The sequence below is a fragment of the Castor canadensis genome, chromosome 11, assembly GCF_047511655.1.
Source record: "Castor canadensis chromosome 11, mCasCan1.hap1v2, whole genome shotgun sequence".
In the NCBI taxonomy this organism is placed as follows: Eukaryota; Metazoa; Chordata; class Mammalia; order Rodentia; family Castoridae; genus Castor; species Castor canadensis.
In genome coordinates, this window is record NC_133396.1 from 71,287,532 (window position 1) to 71,304,181 (window position 16,650).

Below are 16,650 nucleotides of genomic sequence, written 5' to 3' on the forward strand. Positions count from 1 at the left end.
TTACTGATAACCTGTCACTGCTATAGATAATTCTGTTTAGGTTATGTTAGAGAAAATTATTCAAAGATTGTTTTTAACAGCCTACTATGTTATCATCCAAATATACAATTTCCTAAGTATGTTTCTGCGATAATAGTCCTTTTGCATGTTCATAAGCATTGCAAGAAAGAAGAGCTGAAGTAAAAGTTAGAGGACCAAATAAGTTTGGGAAGTATTGGCTCTTTCCAAGGTCACTTACTAGAACATGCCAAGTCTGAATTCTGCCAGAGTAAGGCACATTAGTCCAGTAATCAGGGAAGGCTGAGGAACCCATGGCAGAGCATTGAGAGTTCCCTTTGGATTTCACATACTGTCACACACTGTCCCTTTTTAAAAGAGCAATATTAAGAAAAGACAAACTATTAATTGATAGCTTTATTGAATTAATGACTTAGGTAGAGATGTAAAGGACTTCAGAAAAAACAACAGAAAAAGTAGTGGCTTTCACAAACAATCTTGCTTTTATTTTTTCTCTGTGGAATTATTCACTCTTAAGTTGGGGCCCTAAGAAAAGTAATACTTTATGAGTCTTAGTGCTTTCTGTTTGCCTAAACTAATACTTTATTTTTAGAGCAGTTTTGGATTCACAATAAAATTGAGTAGAAAGTACAGAGTTCCCACTTATTCCACTCCTCACCATACTCCAAACTCCACGATTAACAACATCCCTCTTCACTGTGGTGTATCTGTGACAATCAATATCTGCATTGATACGCCCTTGGCATCGAAAGTCACAGCTGACATTAGAATTCACTCTCGGTGCCATACAGTCCATGGGTTTCTATAAATGTACACTAATAGGTATCCACCATTCTAGCATCATACAGATTAATCTTCCTGCCCTAAATTACCAGTTAAAATACCTTGAAGATTAGTTCAGCAAGACTTTTCAGATGATGGCTATCAACTTTAATAGGAGGAAATGAGGAAAACTTTAATCTTTACTAAACTGATTTTATGTTTTAGTTCCAATCACTACAACTACCCAAATACTAGTAGGCAGTGCTCTGCTGAATGACATTACAACTTTGATATTGATTAAATTGAATCAAATCTTCATAATATTGATGAAATCTTGTAGCTATTTTGAATTGTGGGACACAGGACAAAGAGTATGAGATTGGCTCTTAAAAATAATAATAAAAAAAAGACACACTGGAAGAGTAAGTGACATGAACAGAACAAAATGTTTTGTTTCTGCATATTTAATTGCATTCCTACAATATATCAGGCTTGAGGTACTGTGAACACAAAGGTGAATGAATTTCTGTCTTCAGGAGTTCAAAGTGTGGAAGGGCAGAAAGATATTGAAGCAAGTAATCAAAGTGAGAAGTGCCTTCAGTGAGGCATGCACAGAAGGAATGATTACCATGGAAAGTTTGGGAAAGGGGACAAATGGCAACTTCATTTTCCATAAAATCAAGTGTTTATTTTTCACTTCTTTCTGTATTTGCATTCAACATTCCTTGAAATGTAGAAATGATAGCTATGGAGAGACAGACTTCAGATATGTTTAAGTATCATGGAAGAATGGATCCTACATGTAAACAAGGATTTGCAGACTTTAAAAGAAATCTGGAAGCTTTTGTTGAGTTAATGTCATAATTCAATTGTTAGAGTAATTCTAACAATTAAACATTTTTAGTTTAATTGACCACTAAAGTCTTTTATGGTCCATCTCTACCTGGTTTGCACCTTCTGCTCACTACCTGAATCTTTTGTGGCTCCTGCAATCTCCAGGGTCTTGGAGGATTGTAGTGCTTCTAATAGTATTTTAGCTAAATTCCAGAGTTTACTTGAAAACGTTTCAACAAAGATTAGTTTGGTAGGATTTTTCTCTATGTGTGTAAGTTTGGTGGGGACATTTGTGCCTACTTTGCATCATTTATGAATGAAAAGGTTGAACATTTTAACCTTGCTTACCACTTTATTTTCTATATTAAAGAATCTGCTGATAGTTTTTTTTTTTAAGCAGCAACTTGGTGAAATCTAGTGATCTCAGTAAATGCAACTGAGCAAGATAAGAATCTAGTTTCTTTTTCTCGCCCTGCTATGATCGACTTATAGTTAATACTGATACATCCTTTCTATAAACTGAGAATTTATAAGAAAATGGAATGTGGAACTGGTAGTGAATTGGCCTCATGGGATTATATAAAGCCTAATTCACCTTACATCTCATCTTACCAATTAAGTTTTCATTAGTAGTACCATTTTCTCAGTCACTCTTGAAAGTACTACAGAATATATTTATTAATATTATTTCTTATATACTTACCCCACATTGGAATCATTTTCATTTTTTATTAACTTGTTATTTACAATCCTTTCAACAGGGGGGAGTAGTAGTCATGTCTGAGTCAATTAAACTGTTCTTTACAAATAAAATCCAGGTAGTATTGAAGCAAGTACGTTATTCCAAATCCAAATAAATGGAGAAATTTTCCATAAGAACACCGGCATGTTGTGTGGAGTTGGGATGGAATGACAGGAATAAGAAAGCAGAGGTGCTAAAACATCAGCATATAGAGGTAAGGTATGAAAAAGGTGTATTTTAAACCAAGAGAATAAACATTTCAAATTACTAACAATATATTTGTCTTTGCTCTTGCTAAGTATAAAAGAGGTTAACAACAGTGACATGTGCTTTGTTTTTCTCTGTTAAGTATGTGATTTTCTTAGGAAAAAAAAGAATCTACGAAGATTGCCTGATGTGCTCTGTTCTTTTGAAAGCCATGCTGGCAAACGTATTAACTGTACTTCCGCCATGTCTTTTCTTATGTTTTGCTTTTGTGTCTATTTATGTATTTACTTTTATCATATATTGATGTCAGGCCTACTGGGCATGTACAGACAGAGGCTGTCTCTCACCATGGCTCTGTTACTGTCGTGAGTACAAGTGGTTTCCAGTGCTTGCTCTGTCCTTTTCAATTAAGCTTCATTTCTTGCCCCATTCTTCTTTTATTATTTTAATGCATGAAAGCCTTTACACCTGTGCTAATGTTGCTGTGTTTAAATTCTACACTATACTTTGTCTGTTGGGAGAGTTTCAAGCCAGGTAACTTCTTGTAGTCTTCTTGGTGTAGAAGTCAACAGTGATCATTAGACCACCCACAACTGCAGTGGTAGAGTAGGGAGATTTCCAGCCCTTCTGAGATTCTACAGTGATCAAAACCAGCCCCAGAAAACTAAGATTCAGATAAAATTAGTCACAGGTAGTTTGATTGCTACTGTTCTTTCTATGTTTGAAACTTCGCTTACACTTCTCCTTCCTAAAATTCAGTAGATCTAATGACCTTACAGCTCCTCTTCTCGCACGCAGATCTATTCTCTGGGACAGTTCTCAGTTCTCTCTCTAACAGGATTTATTTTCATGAATTTGTTTTTCTCTAGGCTACTTGCTCAAGCAAGAGTACAAATGTGTCAATGAGGTGGAAAATCACATTTCCACATTATGACTATTCTTGGCAATTTGAATCTAATTTTCCAGCCATCTGCTTTCTAGATCCTCATAGATGAACCCTGACCACCCTAACTGCACATCTTACCCAGCTATGTTCCGTGCCTATCCAGGCTTGGACTGGGAGAAGCTAAAGTATTTCACTTTGGCTTAGGAATGATGGAAAGATTCTATCATGGAGTCATGTTGAGTTGTCTACTATTTTGGATAGGATTTTCGTGGTAATGAGTGTCAGCAACCCTAATCTTAGTATTAAGTAATTTAGGTAACAGAAAAATAAACTGAAAGCATCTTGGGGTACTATATGTAGTAAAAGGAAATGCTGACCAATCCAAGCCTTCAAAGGTCATCTCTGAGCTCAAGGTCCTTGGAATCCTTGTAATTATGAATTTGTGAGACCGTGGCCAGCTACAAACTCAGGAAACATGGCTGTCAGCAGGTTCTGGTTTATAGTTCACAATTCTAAAAGTAAAGACTTCTAGAGTATAAACTGTCATTTCTTATTCCTGTTTTCTCCTCCTCTGTGTTTCTTCTTTTCATTGGGTTGTGGAAGCAGAAAAACAGAGCAGTACATTTGGTGAGAACTCAAAGTTTGAAAAAAAGCTCACAATCCTGTTTTATCTTTTGTCTCAGATAATACAGAAGATGAAGTGATATAAATTTATAACTTCTATAAACTTCTGTTATTTTCTTTGTGAAAAATCAGGAAACTTTTACTTATAGAAATTTTTGCCTTCTCTTTGTTGTCATTATAAGGTTTTACATTCATTTTATCTTTGTTTGGTGTCTTGTGTGTGACTTTTCCCCCTTATTGGTTGTGTTTGACCATGTTCTAAATTGAAGCAAGAAGAGTTTTGTAATCAAAAGCAATTCACAGAAACACTAGAAGCCTGGCTTGTGTGGAAGTTTGTTCCATTCTGCTGGCTTGGCATTTCTTTTCTCATGTTTTGTTCAGCAAGAAGGAGGCATGTTTGCCTAAGCATCAGAAGAGTGAGTGCACAGTGCAGACCAAGTGAGGTGAGTAGTTATGCTTGCGCTGAGTTGCAGTTGGAGGTTGGACATTAGAAGAAAGCAGGGAAGATAGCTTGGAGTGGGATAAGGAGAACTGCTACGAGGTGCTGGCAAAGCTCTTGATCATCTCTGGAATTGTGGTCCTCTCTTGGTGTCACTATTCTCTATGGAACTGATAGCAGTTCCCTAGACAACAGAAAGGACTTCAGAGTGTGGCAGTGGCAACATAGATTAGTTAATCATTCTTTAACACAAGTATCTGGTCAATTCTATAATTTACCCTTTATGTCTTTAGACAATCATTATGCACCACTCATAAAAACTAAAAAACTGCTTAAAGGCCTACAGTGATGAGTACATTAGGATTTTCTTCCCTTTAAACAAAATTTCCCCTGATGAGGACAGTTTAAAGATAAAGAAGGAATGTTAGGGAAAATGTCACCATTTCACTTCTCTTTTGTGAGAAAATTTGTGTTTTACATAAAATACCACCTCAGAACTAACCATGAAATAAATAAATGTTAAGGGTACTTTTCTAACCCCCTCTGATAGAAGCCATACTTTACTTTCGGATAAAAAATTAATTGATCCATTGGAAGAAGATCAGGCAGTTGCACATGCCTCTAAAACCAGCCAGATGCACAATCACTGTAAGATGAGGCTACTCAAGTGTTTGTGATATCATAGAAAGCTGAAAAAGCATCTAGGATTATATAAATTGAAGTCTGTGTCAGCTATGTGGAATTCAATAGCAATACTTGATGTTAATCAATGACTAAAAGTATCACCAACATTATGTACTAAGGACATTATCCAGACTTGACACTTCTTCTTTCTCAGACATTGTTCAGTCTCTTTTTCCTAGTTTTATAATTTGCCTATACTACTGCTAAATCCATTGTATCTTTGCACCTGAACTCTCTCCTTCCCTCCTCCTGGTCCTTCCCTCCCTTCCTTTCTTCCTTCTTCCCTTCCAAAATATGCAAAGAGATCATAAAACTAAACAGTAAATAACAAATTACAATCTAATTAACAAATAGGCAAACAAACCGAATAGACAGTTCTCAGAAGAAGTACAAATAACCAACAAATACATGAAGAAACATGCAGCATCCTTAGCTCTAAAGAAGACGCAAATCAAAACTCCACCAAAGCCAGCCGCAGAAGGCTCACACCTGTACTTCCAGCTACCAGGAGGCAGAGATCAGGAAGCTAGTAGTTGAAAGCCAGCCAGAGCAAATGGTTTGCAAGACCCTACCTTGAAAATACCCATCACAAAAAAGGGCTGGTGGAGCGGCTCAAGGTATAGACCCTGAGTTCAAACTCCAGCAGTGCAAAAAAAAAAAAAAAAAAAGACCTCTCCATTAAAATTCTATTTCACTTCAGTCAGATTGGTAATCATAAAGAAAACAAACAAAAACAAATGCTGGTGAGGATTCAGGGAAAAAAGGAACCCACATAAACTGTGGTGGAAATGTAAACTAGTGCAACCACTATTGAAATAAACATGGAGGTTCTTTAAGAAACTAAAAATAGACCTATTTTATGACCCCACCATACAACTTGGGTATATATCCAAACGAGAATAAATTAATATATGAGAGTTCATTGCAGCTTTGTTTCTTGCATATCCATGTTTATTGTAGCTCTATTCCCAACGGTTTAACTGTGGAATCAGCCAAGGTACCCAACAACCAATAAATAGATAAAGAAAAAATGATATATATAGAGAGAGATATGCATATACTTACCATAAAGAAAAATATATTACTAAGAAGAAAAATGAAATTCTGTCATTTGCAGGAAATTGGTTAGAACTGGAGATCATCATGTTGAATGAGAAAAGCCAAGTTTAAAAATGCCAACTATCACATGCTTTTGCCCATTTGTGGAAACTTGACTTAAAATGATAGTGGTGATCACAGTGATAAAAATGATGATGATGGGACATGAATGTGAAAGGGGAATGGTCTAGGGGGGATCAAGAGAAGATAGGAGGGGGGGAAAGAAAGATTATTGAAGGATGAAGACGATAAAGTATTATATACATCTGTGTGTATACATATTGAAGTATGTTACATGCATATACATATATTTATATAGCATAACAAAACCCACAAAATGTTTAAGAAAGGGGAGAGGAAAGAAGAAGAATGGGAAAATAATGTGGCGGGAACATGTTCAAAGTAGATTGTACACATGTATGGACTTGCTACAATGAAACCCTTTCATATTATTAATGTATGATAATTCAAAAATATAATACAACTTATTTTCTAAAAACAACTATATTTTGAATGCTTATAGATGTAGTGAAATATTTTATATATTCTGGGATTCCAAACTGAATTGTCTTTCCTGTTGAGGTTCTGAAAAAAGATATGTAGACATTGTTATTTTACACCTTTCATAGGCAATAGTGACTTCTTTTCACATGGTTATTTTGAAAGAAACACTATTTACTGCAATCATTCTCCTTGCAGTGTCTTAAATAATGTAAAAGGATGCAGTCTCACTTAAACAGAACAAAACCAGGGTTAGGCAAGGATTATAGCTCAATAATGTAAAAGGATGCAGTCTCACTTAAACAACAGAAACAGGGTTAGGCAAAGATTATAGCTCAATATCAAATTGAGTTTGGCATTCTCTCTATATATTAAGCAACCAAGTTAGGTGTGTTTGATTATAATTCATTTTTTCTTATATACCTCATCAACTCCTTAGAAAACTGAATATATTGAGCAGTCTGATGACGGAGACGATGTAATTTAATGTTTAAAGTAGTCTAATTAGGTAGATATAATTATGCCTATTTTAGATAAAGCAATATAGGTTCAAGAGGATTAAATAACTTGCTTATGATCATACATCTTGTACATGGAAGTGAATAAAGATGGATCTCTAGAGAATTATTCCCCACTCCATGCTCAGGCCCTGACTGTTTCTGATTCTCTGAATCAAGGAATAGCTTTTTCTTGAGATGCTGTCCTTCTTCACTTTGGCAATGATCAGCTTCAGGAGTTCTGCTTACAGCACTTCCTTCACCCCTCTTTTCAGCAAGGCCTTGTCCTCATGGGAAAACCTCTCCATTTCTATTAGCTACACTTTCAATTCCTACCACTTCCTCTGTCGAAGGAAAAGAAATAAATAGACAATAAAATATAACAATCATTAATACTCATAGAAAAGAAAAGAAAAAATCTCCCCTCTAAAGCAATTTATTTTTGTGGAATTGTTCTCAGTGCCTGGACACTTAACACCACAACTCAGGCTTATTCTTTAACTTATAAAATTTTAGGTTTTTATATCTTGGGGCTTTGCCTCTATTTTTCTTTTCAGTCATTGAGGCAAATGATACACACAGACACACATGCACACTCTATTCTTGCCTTTGGTGTTTAGTCTTAATTGTCGCTTCAAGTCATTCAAAACAGAAGGATGCATATCTCTAATAAAAAATATACTGGTTAGGTTGCTATGAGATCCTAGGAAAGTTACCAAAATGTGCTTGGCTTACTTTAAAAAATTGAGAGATTACCTGACTTTATTTTTCTCAGAGATAAAATTAGGAAAAACGTCAGCCAATGGAATTGTGGCCATGGCACTTTGTGGAGGAACATTTTATGAAAATTGTCTTGTAAGTTGCTAGAGACATGCTGTCTAAACATGTGGTAATTTATTTGTGTATATGTATGTGTGTGTGTGTACTTCGTCTTACAAATAAAATCTCTCGGATTAGATACACTGCTCCTTTTACTTTGGTCTTGTGTGTCCTGCAACTGTGCAAAACCTCTTCATATTACAAGAAAATAAAAGAAAAGTGGTGATTTGGGTTCCCTAGGAAGCCAACTCTGAGAAAGGGATTAGTTGGCAGGAAGTTTACTGGCCATTGATTTCAATACCTGCAGGGACAAAAGGAAGCAGGATAAGGAGAGAAAAGAACTGGGTTGAGCTGCAGTCACAAAAAAGGCCTCAGCCAGTCCTGTGGTCCCCACAGGTGTTAGTCCTGCCCTTCAGATCCAGCCCACCATGAGCAAGGGAGATGTGCTTTTAATCTTCCAGTGACTTGTTCTGGAATGCAGGCTGTCCCTAAGAAGAGGATAAGTGAGGTAGCTCTCTTCAACAGAGAACAAGCTCCAAAATGCTCTCAGCTGAAAAGTGTTAACTGCCAACAGTTCTAGCAGCTTGGAAAACGACACCACAGTGGTCAATATAACTAAGACATTTATCAGCAGTGCAGACAAAGTACTCCGTAAGGTTAATACTTTTATCTATTAGGTTGCATATAAAATTGCTAAAATTGCCAGTTGTATGGGAGAAAATAGTTGAATATTGAGCATTTCATGTGGTACACAGTCGATAATGTGATTACAATGGTAGGGGTTTATGGGAAGCCACACTGCAATATAACCTAATTAATTAGTTCCTAGAGTTGGTCTTACAAATGTTTATTAAATGATACTACAAAAGTTGTTCTCCAACTGACTCCTGGTTGGTTTTGTTAGCTTATTTTGTTATTCTTTGTGGTATTTAATACTGCTCTATGTAATTTTATTGGTATTGTATGAGTGGCTTTCACAAGATTGGAAGTGCCTTGAGTTAGAGAGGATTTGTCTCACTAACAGGGCTACATATTTGGTGAATTGTCAAGATTCTCTTTGCTAGCACAGCTTTTTATCCTATAAATTTATTTTATTCAATACCCTCAAAGGAGTAGGTGAAGAAGCATAAATAATTTGTGATGACTGAATGACCATAAAGATACAAAAAGTTTAGGGAAAGAGGTAGGAAAGAGGAAACCACAGACCTCACATTTAACAAGTTGTCCCCTTCACTCCAGGACATCTTATTGTCTACTCCAAAGGAGTCATTTACGAATATTTATATACTCACTAGAGAAGTAGGTAAATCTCAGACTGCAAACTTAAGGATAAATAAATTTTCTGAATTAGAATATGTTTAAGAGACCAGTTACAATTCAACATGATTAGATTTGAACATAGAGGTGATTGTTAACAGTCCTCCAATATGATATGTGGGAAGATAATAAATACCTTTTCTTTCAGTCGTTGAAGATAAGATTTTCTCTTTCGCTGGACCTCCCTTCTCTCTCCTTTAAAATCCTGATGCCCATCTCTGCAGGGGACAAGAAAACAGTGCCCTGTGAGAGTAAAGTGCATGTTGTGATTTGGAAACAAGGGATAAGCCTCCTTCTTCCTTTCCAAAAGCGGCTCATTTTTACCACTTTAATGAATTTGGAGTCGGTGGGCCTTCTGAATTCACCAAATAGTTATGGACTCAATTCCATTTTTCACAAGCCATATTCTAAAAGTGAAAATATTTCTCGCACAGAAAGGAGCAAGCGTTCCTGGACCTGACTTTCCTCACCCATATGTTCCTATATTTTTTTTGTGTGTCATTTTTTTCCCTGTGTTCCATTTGGGCATTTTCTATTGTTATTTGCTTAAGTTCGCCAACATTTTCTTCTTTCAATATTATATTTATCCCATCCAGTGCATTTTTTTCAACACTGTAGTTTTCATCTCTTGAAGTTTGATTTATAATTTCTTAAGCATTGAGCATGCAGTTTTATAAACATTTTAATGTTCTTGTCTACTAATTATGTTGTCTATATAATTTCTAAAGAAGCTTTAATTGCTTTGCTTTTCATCTTCATTTTAGGTTGTATGTTATAAGGCTTTTTTGTATGACTGCTAATTTTTTATTGGATGCCAGAAATTGAGTATTTAGCCTTTTTGAGGTACTAGATATTTTTGTATTCCTAAAATAATCCTTGTACTTGTTCCGGGACATTATTAAGCTGTTGGAAAGCATCTTGGATTTTCAGGGCAAGCTTTGTTATGTGCAATCAAACCAATACTTCATCAAAGATTCATTTCCCACACTGAGGAAAAACTCTTTTTAGTACACTACTCAGCAACCTGTGGATTTTGGGTTTCCCATCCTGGCTTGTGGGCCTAATTCCATCTCCCTGTGATGTAGTGACCTTTCCAAGTTCTTTCATGGCCCCTGGAAGTTCCATTATTTTGGAGATGTGAATCAGTATGCAGCTGAAGTGGAGTCCATGCAGCTATAGTTATTTGTTTGTGTAACACATTCTTTTTTGGATATTTTTCTGCTGATTATATCTGCTTTGGTCTCCCTGAACACCCAGCTTTGCCTTCTTCACTCAGGGAGATTGCTGGACCCTGCCTAGGCTTCTTTCTCCAAGCAGTAAACTGCAATGGTAAGGTTCACATCGTTTGTTTCCCATATATCAGAAAACTTTTTTATTGTCTAACATAATGAGAAACTTAGAATAGGAAATTTTGAATAGAGAAATTCCATGCTGGTGGCCTCTTAAATTCAGTGACCATATTTTTGTGTCATTTTTTTATGTTGATTTAATTATTTCCTAGCCCTAATTCTTGCCTTGACATTACATTTTGAAAGCAATCTATTAATATAAAAATTATATTCTTCATTTATATATTTATTTGACTTCTATTTTATAAATTGGAACACTATTTTTACTGTATTTACTGATGAATATATTATCACTATGAATATGTAGATTATAAATTACCTAGATTAGTATAATTATTAAATTTAGAGTACTAAAATTTGTCCTTAGAGTGATGGCATTTGAGGTTTAAAATAAGGAATAAAAATAAACAGGCTTGTAGCCAGTCAAATGTCTGGTGTGAACTTAACCAATGCATCACTGTCAAGAGCTCTTGCGGACATGGCTTCCAACCACTGTCATAACTTCCAGACCACACTTCCCATTACTCAAGGCCTGGGACACAGGCACAGAAGTACTGCTTGCTTTGTTAAAGTACTTTTGTCAAGTGATAACTTATAAGTTTGACTGTGTTGTAGGGAGATTTAGAAAATCATCAGTATAATTTACATATACCAGTTTACCCTAATAATTACAAAAATTACACATATATGCAGTGGCTTGATCAATAAAAAACTGTTTTACTGTGTGACAGAGATCAGTGTGCAGAGACTAACTTCACGTCATGACTTTTTAGAGTTATCGGGAAGAATGGAGTCAGGGAACAGGCTATCAGAAGACCTCATGGCATGTTCATGTAGCCCTCTCTGCTGACAGTTCCTTTATCATATGCACCAGTTATTAAAAGGAAATTTTATCCTAGGAAATACTCATAGGCACAATCTTTTCCAATAGTTTGTTTATATACACACCAGTGATTTGAACTGTAAACTTTATCCTAAGAAGTACACATGGCCATTTTTTCTTTAGATTTAGTATGGAAGTAATTTTGCACTACTAACAAAAGTAATGATGATAGTTAATAATATACATGCTGAGATAACAGGTATAAAACCACCTTAGATATTTTAGATTATTCGATATAATCTTTGCCATAAACATTTCAGATAAATATCATTTTCCACATTTAACACATTTGAAGACTGAGTTTCAAAAAGATTACCTTTTCTAGGTAAACATGTCAAAATTTGGAATTGACTTGAAGCCTGACTTCAGAGTTCATGCTTCGTTCCATTGCTCTATGCTGCTTCTCAAAATTGCTGCTTTTTATAACTAAAGTTGTCACTACTTTGAGATGCCATTTCCTTTAAGGGTATTGAAGACTTTCTTGTACAGTAGAGAAACTTTCCCATTTTGATCATGTTTCTTCCCATTGTCCTAAGGCTTCATTTAGTACCTGTGTCTTTGTGTCTTCCCCAGGTTGAAATCTCACTTGGGGCTTCTCTCACTTGTGTGAAACTAAATTTGTAACCCATGCTCTTTCTGAGCAACTCATCTCCAGGCAGCTGGTCTTCCTGACCTTATCTTTCAGATCCATAAGTTAGGGTTGTTTTTTTTTTTTTCTCCTTCTTCTATCAACTTGACCAACTGCTTTATTTTCCTCACAGATTTGTGTGCATGTATGTGGTGATGAAGATCAAACACAGGGCCTCCCTCATGTTACATGAGTGCTCCATCACTGAGCTATACCCACAACTTCTCATAGACACTGTCATCAATATACAAAGGCTATAGATTTTAACAGCATGTAACACCTTTGCTAATTTTCAAATATGATTCAGAAATTTTAGCTCTTTCAGTTCATAATGAGAATGAAGACATACCATCCTATGAGAGGTTTTGGACTTAACTTTGTGACTTGCATACCTTGTTACACATTCCTGGTAAAAATCACTCTATATTTTTGGATTTCAAAGTCATATGTTACACAAATTATTTTATGTGTGTTTCATAAGTGTTAGCATTGGGGGATTCTTTGCATCGTATATTGCCTTTTCAAGTTCATTGAGTAGAACAATATTTTCTGCCAAAGTGAAAACATGAGCAGAGATTTTCATGGCAGTAAGTTGGGAGAGGAGCAAGAGTCCAGATTTGATCATGTGATTCCAAGGCAGTTTATGAGAATCCTACCCACCATGGGAGTTTCCATCAGAAAAATAATAAAATTTAGTTCTGTGAAATCTAGGGGCTTTCTGATGCTGAGCTGTAACACATGTAGACCGAAAAATCAAATCTTGGCTTATAAGCATCCTGTGTCAGTTTCTTCTCAGTGCAGGAAGTCCGTTCAGAAGAGATAAGAAAGATATACAAAATAGTTAGGCAGGGCGTCCTGCACACCAGTTCACATCAATAAGGCTGTTTCCAGGAATCGAGGGTTGATCATTTCTCATATGATATATATGAAACATGGTGAAGGGAGGACATCCATATCCAATCAAATTCTCAAGTGTTTGCTGGTACAGTCACATATTGTTGTGTTTATTATTAATGCTGATATGCTAACACACTTACCTGAGTGTAACATATGTTTTATTCTTGTTTTCTTTTTATATATTATTCAAGAAACATGCCTGCAATCCTAGATACATGGGAGGCTGAGATGGGGAAAGTGTGTTGTTTTAAACATCTATTCCTTGAGTACAGACACTCAAGGCCTTCAACTAGATCATCCAGGGGGATCCACCCTAAGCTGTGACAATTTTGTAAGTAATAAAATTCAATTGGTATAAAATCTTTAACAAATACATGGCTAAAGCTAGCAATGATTCCTACAACTGGAATTATTATTTTTTGCATGATTTCTGCTTTTACTTGTAAAAACTATAGAAACAACTAACTCTAAGACACAACCTGGAATAAGAGTGACAGATGTTTTAGTGACCCAGCAATAAACATAAAGGGGTGCGTTTTGGAAGTGACCACTGTTACTATCATGTAAGTATTAAATGTAATTAAAATAACATCTCCCACCGTGAGTGTGGCTCAAGCGATAAATGTGAGGGCCTGAGTTAAAAACTCCAGTACCTCCAAAAAACAAAAAAAAGAAAGAAAATAAACTCTCTTTAAGTAATTTCCTTTAACTATTTAAAATAGGTACCCTATGTATTTGGCACAGCCTTGACTTTGAGTCAGGCTAGAATATCCTGACAGAAAAGTAGCTGTTTTATTCTGGAGTACTGTTTTTTGGCCTTCCTGTCTGTAGATTGAGATGAAATTTCCCTGCAATGAACTGTATGGCTGTATGTATGAGAACGTGTGCACAGCAGATCAACTGGCTCATCCTCAGAGATCAGTTCTCCTTCTGAGTCCCACTCTTGAACTTTCCCAGTGATATCTGATCTGAGGGAACTGTTCTAGGTGAGTTTCTCAATTTCTCTTCCAGGATGATGGTAACTGAAGCCATTCTATCTTTTTGACTAAATAAATGTCTCTAAAACTTTGGAAAATACGAGTGTAAAAGCTGGTGACCACAATTAGTCATCCACATGATAGATCCTTGCTCTTTCACCTCTATTTGAGCATTCTTTACTCAGTGTGGAAACCCTGCATCTTCAGGTGATAAACCTCAGATTAGGGCACACACAGCCCTAGAAAATAAAGCTATGGCTGCAGACATATGGCTGCATCCTAAGTGTATGAATTATATCGTGGGAGCTGTGTATTTTTAGGAGAGAAAACCTTGGAAAATATGTGGCATAAGTGAAAGGCATAATCAGGACTTGAATGAAAATTGACTTGTTAAGCCCCATCTGACTCACTGTATTCCTCCCCAGCACTCTTCACTTGCTGTCCTCAGTTGACCTCCTGGCATCTCCACAATCACATGTATCCTCTGTGAACTTAATCAGTTACTGTGATGGGTAAAGGGGAAGTACTTTAGGGCACAGGTACCACTCCCAAGCTACTGAGTATTTGCTAATTTTTGGACTTTCTTTGCTACTTATTATTAAGGTGAGTTCAATTTGAGTATTTGTTAACTGGAGGCTAAATTATAAATTAGAATAAGCCCTATTTCAAGACTGACTAGAGGATGGATGAAGAATCAGGGGAAATTGTACTGGTGTAAGAGCTCTGTAGGCAGCTTTAGGGTTGGGCTGCAGCTCAGACACTGCTATCCAGGCCTACAGCTCAAGAAAAACCACGGCTTCCTCACAGAAGGCCCTCTTCCTCCTATCCTCACAGTAGCTGTCAACAGGCTCAAAAGAGGCCCACAATTTCTAAGTAACTATAAGTAGGACAGCAATAGAGAGGCTATGAGATTTTTGCTTCTTTAAATTTTTCTGGTTAGTTAAAAACATTTAATTACTAAGAAGCAAATTTGAAGGCTTCTGAGGAATAATGCAAGGGAAAGATAAAATTTTATAGTAAAAAATAAGTTTGAGTGAAAGGAGGAATGTGTTATTTTAGCTTCTATAGTAAATCAAAAAATGGGTTAGAATATAGCTGTCATCTATTCAATTTATGACATTTGGTTAGTAAATCCTGCACACTATTGAAAGGAATGCAGGGTTATTTCTAATAAAAATGTTACTCAGTAGAGAAGTGCTGCATGCTGATTGCACAGTTGTGTTTAACCCATAGTGCTGTAGTTGGTTTAGATCTTAAATGTTCCCCAAAGGTCCATGTGGTCAATGTTTAGTGCCCAGTGTGTGTTACTGGGTGTTGGTGGAACCTTTTAGAGATGAGGCCTAATGGCAGATCTTCCAGTGACTGGGGCTGTGCCCTTAAGGAGAATTGTGGGACCCTAGCCCCTTCTTCTTTCTCTTTGATGTGTTTTGACTACAAGCATGGTGTTTTCCTCTGCTGCAGGCTTCTGCCAGACCCAAGTAACAGAGCCAATTGATAACAGACTGGAACCTTTGAAACTGTGGGCTAAAATAAGCTTTTTCTCTTATCTTTAAAAACATATTTTAATATTTTTATTATCTCACGTATTTGTGATTGTAATGGAAACCTGACTAAACACATACACAGAACAAAAGCAATGCTTTTGTAAAGTAAAGAAAAATGAAACGAAATTGAAGAGATACAGAGCTCTCTATAGAAGTATTAAGATCAGATACCAGAGGTTGCTTAATTCATCTTTTTTATCTTCCTTACATTACTCACTGAGACAGGAGATGCCCTGGTCAGCCTTTTATTATAGATAAAGTTAACAGAAAATGAGATCAATAAACTCTTGCAATTGCAGTCTAAATAAAAACACAAAAACTGCTTTAGAAGACTTGAGTAAATGGCATGCACACCTGATGATCTGTGAGGGAGATGAAATTTAAGGTCAGTCAGGAGGTGATGTTTAAAAACTTTCTATGTTGACATAATTTTAGACTTACAGAAGACTTACCAAGGGAATACAGAGTCCCTGTATAATTTTCACTCACTTCCTTTATCACCTTATAAAACATTTTTACAATTAGCAAAACAAGGACTTTACACATTTGCAGAATGGTGTTAAATAAACTAGTACAAATGTTAATCAAATTTCCCCAGGTTTTTTTTTCTTAATTTTTCCTGTGGTATTGAGGTTTTAACTCAGGTTTCACACTTGCTAGGCAGGCACTCTAGCTTGAGACATGACTCCAGCCCTTCCTAGTTTCTCCACTAGTGTTCTTCTTCTGCTTAACCTTTTGATTGGCAGAAAATATGAAAATATGTGATAATACCAACTGATGGTTAAGATGTACAACTGGAACTCTCTTGTTGGTACCAACACTTGGATGAGTAATTTAGTAAGATGTGCAACTGCTCTGTCAAATATGGCTATGAGCACTTGCACTGACGGGAGCTGAGCTGAGCTCCAAGTGTAAATCCACACTGGCCTGCAAATAATTAGTAC